Here is a 5,954-nt window from a genome sequence, read left to right as displayed (position 1 = left end):
CTGCCCGGCCCCCGGGGACCTGCCAGTCTCCGGGAGCCCCCAGCCCGTCGCTCCCCGCACCAGCCCCTGCAGCTGTGGGTCCAGGTCCGTCAGCAGCAGCGCCTGGGCCTCCAGCTGCAGCCGGGCCACCTCCTGCAGCCGCTCAGACCCAGGTGAGGGGCCGTGAACACGCTGGGCCCAGGGGCTCACCCAGTACCCGGGGGGAGGGGCAGCCCCAGTGTCTGCCCCGCACCCTGGGCAATGGATGGGGGGGGGCTGCTTGGCTCTCTTGTTCCTGGTGGGGGCTCTGCTGAGGGCGTTGGCAGATGTGAAGGTGGAAGGGGGATGGGTCCCTGCGAGGGGCGTGTGGGGCCCAACCTGCCCTGGGTCCCTGACATGGGGGCGCGTGACCCCTGCTGGCCGCTGGAGTCACCCTGGTCCCTTCCCTCCCGCACAGAGTCCCCCTGCGCCTCGGCGGAGCTCTGCCAGGAGCGGGTGGACTCCCGGGTGGAGGAAGGGGCCATCTACGACATCGAAGAGCAGCTCCACACCCGGGACACGGTAGGAACCTTCTCCACACGGGGGGGAGCCGAGATTGTCCGGCCCCTTCCCAGCACGTCCCCCCCCCTCCGGGAGGGGCTTGTCCCTGGGGATCCCCCTGGGGCCCCTTCTCCTGCATGACCTGGACCCCCCAAGCTGGGGGCTCTTGTCATGCACCAGCTGGGCCCCCACAAGCCTGAGGCAGCAGTTGGGGGGGGAGTGTGGGTGCTTGGACAACCGGCAGCTCCCACCTCCACTCCTGGGAGACCTGAGCCCTGCAGCTGTCCGTGGGGGGCAGGCAGGCCCCAGGCTCACAGACTCTCTCTGGGGCGCAGAGCCCAGCCGCCCTCCAGCGGTTCCTTATGGCCGTCACCCCCGCCTGCCTCGCCGCCCTCCAAAGGGGCGAGGACACCCTGGCGCCGCGCTGCTGCAAGGACACCATGATGGCCAGGATCGTTGTAAGCGAGTCGCGGCAGCCGGGAGGAGGGGAGGGGATACGTGGGGTGGACAGGGGTCTGCCTGGGCCATGGCGGCGGGTGGGGGTGCTGGAAACGGGATGGGTGGAGCCAGGAGGGCTGGAGGTGGACATGGGGAGGGTGGGTGGGGATGCTGGAGGAGGGAGGGACACAGAAATGGGGCAGGTCTGGGGTGCCGGACAGGAAGGGGGATTCGGGACAGGGAGGGGTCTCCCCGGGCCATGGGGGGCTGGAAGGGAGCCGAGCGGGCTGCTGGGGATGCGCCTGGGGAGCAGGGATGAGGAGGTTCAGAGGCTGGTCACCAGGGCAGTGAGGGGCAGGAGACGGCCTGGGGACAAGGATTGAGCTGGTCCCGGTTTGGGAGGGGGGTGCTGGGAGGGGCCCTGTGTCGGGCAGGGGGGCTACAGGGCAGCGGGAGGCAGTGGGGTTGGATCCTGCTGGGTGGGGGCGCTGGCCGTGTGAGCGTCTCTTGGGGGCCCCAGCCTCACACGCCCCTTTGTCTCCTTGGGTCTCCCAGGAGATCATGGAGGACTCGCCCCCCCCGCTGGTCTTGGCCGACTGCCTCAACGCCGCCTGCAGCCTCAGGTACCGACCCCCCCCCCCCCCGCCGACTCCCCCCCAGAGCAGATCCCCTGGCCAGGGAGTGGGAAAGTCTCTGTCTTCTGCTGCTGAATTAACAGCCTCTGCCCCTCTCTCCTGCCAGCACCTTGCAGCCTCCCCTGCGGGCCCAGCTCCTGAGCCCCCTGCTGACGGCGGCCGTGGGACAGACAGTGTCTGGGGACTGGCAGCAGGAGCTCATCCACACGCAGGTACGTCCCTGCGGGCCCTGCTCCCGGGCTGGGCTGGAGCTCCAGAGAGGAGGGGGGGGCAGAGGGAGGGAAGAAGCTGCAGGTTTGGATCCTTCCCTCCAGGGTTCCCGTTGCTCTCCCGGGGGGCCCGTCCCTTCCATGCCCAGCCTGGGCTCCTCCCTGCTCTGCGAGGCGGCTCAGACCCTGCTCAAGGCTGCACCCCGGAGCCAGCGGGTGGCCTGGATCCCCCAACCCCCCTCTGACCCAGGGCTCCCCCTTGTCTTGCAGCAGTTCATCCGGGCCCTTCCCTACGACCTCCAGGCCCTACTGGCGAGCCTCCTCGCCGAGTCCCCAGACACCGCCCGGCTGCAGCTCATAATGGAGGTGAGCCCCGTGGGGGGGACGGGGCCATTGTCCCTGCTTCCTCGGGGGGGGGCCGAGAGAGGAGCAGTGTCAGTGGCTGGGGGGGGCACAGTCCGAGAGGAGCCCCAGGCTCTGCCCAGAACCGGCACCTCCCTACGGGTCCTGACCTGCCTCTTTCCCCCCCAGCACCTGAGCCCGTGGCTGGAGTCCCGCCTGCCCCAGGAGCGAGCCAGGGCCCTTGGCAGCACCACGGCCCTGCTGGGAGTCGCCACCACCCTCCCGGGGTTTGACGTAAGTGACCTCGGAGCCGGGGGGTCTGGGGCTGCAGGGCGCGGGGCTGGGAGCGTCCCCGGGAGGCAGAGGCAGGGCCGGGAATGGGCCGGGAATGGGCCGCGTTCTCCTTTCCCCGGGGAGGGGCGACCCTGGGCCCTTCAGGGGGGCTCTTGAGGGACTGGGCCTGGGGACTGGGGAGTGGCCGTCAGTGGATCCCCTTGTTCCACCCCCGGAGTGACCCTTCAGTCGGGGCCATTGCTCAGGGTTGTCTCCTCGCAAGGCCGGCCCCGCCCCGCCCCGGGAGGTGTCTCTGTCCGTCCCCCGAGCTCAGACCCGCCTCGGCGGCCGTTTGCATGGGACGTGCAGCCCCAGGATGCTGAGGGACCCCCCCTCTTCTCTCCCCTCAGAACTCCGCCGACTGGCCGAGGATGGGTCACCACGTGGCCCAGCTGGGCCTTTTTATTTCGGACCCATCCGAAGACGTCAGCCGGCTGGCCCGGGAGGGGGTGCACAGCCTGTATCAACTCCTCCTGCACCACAGGGGTAAGGAACCCAGCCGGGACCTGGGCCCCAGGGACACCCTGAGGGTGCCGGCGGCGGGGGGAGGGGACCCAGCCCTTTTCCCCCAGACTGGCCCAAGGGGGGATGCGTCCCTCTGTGTTCCCCTTCTGCCCCCTGTGCCCCTCCATTTGCCCAGGGATGCCTGCAGGGACCCGTGGGAGGGGAAGGGCTCAGACCTGCCAGCAGAATGACCCTGTTGTGTCTCTTGCAGGCCTCAACATCCACCAGGCAGAGGACCTGTGGTGCAGACACTACTACAAAGAAAGATGGGTCCTGGCTCACAGCAACAGCGTGCGGGTGGGAGAGGTAAGGACGCGCTGCCAGGGCAGGGCAGGGCTCGGGGGTGGGGCTGGCTGGGGCCCTCGTGGGGGTAGCAGGGTCTTGGGGGCAGGAGGAAGCTGTGACCTGGGGCAGAGGTTGGGGTGCCGGGTGAGGAGAGCGTCTGGGTGCAGGGTCTGGAAGGGAGTTTGGGGGAGGAGGAAGCTGTTTTAGCCCCAGGAGTTGGGGCCGGGCTCTGGGCCGTCAGCTGAAACCTCCTGTGCTCTTGATTTCAGGTCTTTGGGCAGCTCTTCACAGCAGAGCAGGAGAATTGCTTTTTGGACAAGGCTCTGCTCGCTGCCCGCTCCCCCCTGCGGCGCCCCAGCCAGGCCGGGCTGGTCCTGGCCCACGCCCTGCATGGGCAGGCCCATCAGCTCCTGGAATACATGGTGAGCAGCCGGAGCAGATCAGGAGAGTGGGGCAGGGCCAGGGTCTCCTTCCCATCCCCTCAGGGAGTCCCCCGCCCCTTTCCTCAGGCTGCCCCCACCCCACGTCCCTGCTGGCAGAATCCCTCCTGCCCCTGCGAGCGTCCCTGGGGGTGGGGGAGGCTCTGAACACAGAAACTGTCCTAGGAGGCGGGAGGGGGCCGAGGTGTCAGGAGCTCTGGGGGGGGGGGGGGGTCAGGAGCTCACCCTGCGGGCCTGACGGGGGGTGACCAGAGAGGAGGGGGGAGGAGGGTGGAAATGCTGGGGGGCCAGTTCCCCTGAGTCCCCAGGGATGAATGTGACGGATTCTGCTTCCCTTGCAGCAGGAAGACACCCAGTGAGAGCAGCAAGAGCTGAGGAGCCAGCAGCTGCGTCCCCCTCCCCCCAACCCTCCCCATTGTATTGAATTGTATTTACATTCTCATTAAACAATGTTTCAAAAAACATTTGGATCAGGCTTGGTCAATAATTTGTAATGGGGGGGGCATTTTGGCAACTGATCAAGGGCCACATTTCTACCGAGGGCTTTGGGGTCTGGGACGGGGTGGTTGGGTGCAGAAGGGAGCTTAGGGGTGGAGCCTGGGTGCAGGGGGGGGGTATGATCTGGGGCGGTGGATAGGGGTGCAGGGTCCAGGAGGGGGTATGGGCGCAGGAGAGGACTCTGGCCTGGGGGAGGGGCTCTAGAGGGGTGCAGGGTCAGGGAGGGAGCTGTGACCTGGGTGAAGGGGGAGCAGAAGGTTTGGGGGAGGGGGTGCGGGTGCCAGAGAGGAATCTGGCCTGGGGGAGGGGTGTCGGGGGGGTGCAGGGTCAGGGAGGGAGCTGTGACCTGCGTGAAGGGGGAGCAGAGGGTTTGGGGGAGGGGGTGCGGGTGCCAGAGAGGAGTCTGGCCTGGGGGAGGGGTGTCGGGGGGTGCAGGGTCAGGGAGGGAGCTGTGATCTGAGGGAATGGGGGACGCAGGTTCAGGTGGTCGCCTGGGACAGGCAGTCGGGGAGGGGACGTGGGCGCCAGGGGCAGGCTCTGGCTGCGGAGGTGCCTACCTAGGCAGCTGCGTATGGGGGAGCCCGACTGTCACCTGAGGGGATGGGGGAGCTCAATTTTCAACTGTGGGGAATGGAGGAAATACTGTGGAGTGGAGGGAGCGAGATGGGGGGGGCTGAATTGTTCCCGGAGGGGAGATCTCCCTGGCTTGGGGGGGGGGCGTTTCCAGCAAAGCCCTCACATAAGAGGGGGACACACGGGGGGAGGGAGAGGACGGGGATGGGCAGGGCAGGTGGAAATGGGGAGGGGCAGGAGAAGGGAAGGGGGAGGAGATGGAGGAGAGCAGGGGATAGGAGTGGGGGCGGGGATGAGGAGCAGGACAGAGGCAGGGCAGTGGTGGTGATGGCTGAGCGATGAGAACAGCTCGCAGGGAGCTTAAAGCCAGCAGATGCTTTTCGGCAGAGTTGCCATTTGCCCTGGCGGCATTGCCAGAATAGCTGTGCCAGCGGGGGGGGGCGGGGGGGGGGGCTTTTGCCACACACCCAAGCCAAGCCAGCTGTGGCGGCAAAGCCTTGTGATGTAACATAAGCCCTTGGCAAGGTCGGGATCAACCTGCTCTGACAATTTCTCGGACCGGCGGGTTGAGAAACAAGGATCGTGCAGGGAGATGGGGATGACTAGGAAGCGAATCCAGGTGTGGGGGGAATATCCTGGGTTGGAGGGTCAGTCGATACCCCCGCCTGCCACTGTCTGCCGGGGCTCTGCCCGCAAGATGGAACCAACAGCTGAGTTTGCTTTTCTGCCCCGTCGTGGGCACAAAAGGCCCAGAGCAGCCTCCTGCTATCTTGGAGGAAAGGGGCCAAAGTTCAGGAAGCAGGTGCCAGGCTGGGCTGGAATCCGCGAGCTCCGCTTTTGCTTTGCCCTTCCTGGAAGCTGGGCTGCAGGTGAGTGGTGGTTTCATCTCTGCTCTTGGGGTGTTTCTTGTGGGTTCCGAGTGTGGATCTGAGAGGGGCTGCGCAGGGGCAGTGTCATGAACGTGCTGTAAGCGTTATAGCCCCTTCTGTGCAGGCTGGCTCCAGCCTCCCGTCTGTCTCCAAGCCCTGGGGAGAGGCGGGAGGCCAGCAGCATGGCCTAGTGGAGGGGGCAGGGGGTTGGGTGTAAGAACTCCCGGGTTCTAATCTAATGCCACCTAGTGACTAAGGCACAGAGTTGTGTGTTAGACCCTTGCTCCGCAATTCTGCGCTCACTCTCGC

General features: G+C 66.9%; 1 long non-coding RNA gene across 1 annotated transcript; it reads left to right on the top strand.

Annotated features, from left to right (window-relative positions):
* The first annotated feature begins 3,171 nt into the window (after positions 1 to 3,171).
* On the top strand, positions 3,172 to 4,121 carry LOC149523239 (uncharacterized). Its single transcript, XR_016347132.1, has 3 exons — positions 3,172 to 3,286; positions 3,535 to 3,687; positions 4,047 to 4,121. It is a non-coding gene; the product is annotated as an uncharacterized LOC149523239 (long non-coding RNA).
* The last annotated feature ends 1,833 nt before the right edge of the window (positions 4,122 to 5,954 follow it).

The sequence above is a fragment of the Pelodiscus sinensis genome, chromosome 18 (assembly GCF_052426305.1).
Source record: "Pelodiscus sinensis isolate ZL-2025 chromosome 18, ASM5242630v1, whole genome shotgun sequence".
Classification (NCBI taxonomy): Eukaryota; Metazoa; Chordata; order Testudines; family Trionychidae; genus Pelodiscus; species Pelodiscus sinensis.
Note: the sequence above shows the minus strand (reverse complement) of the source record. Positions and strands in the feature narration are given on the sequence as shown.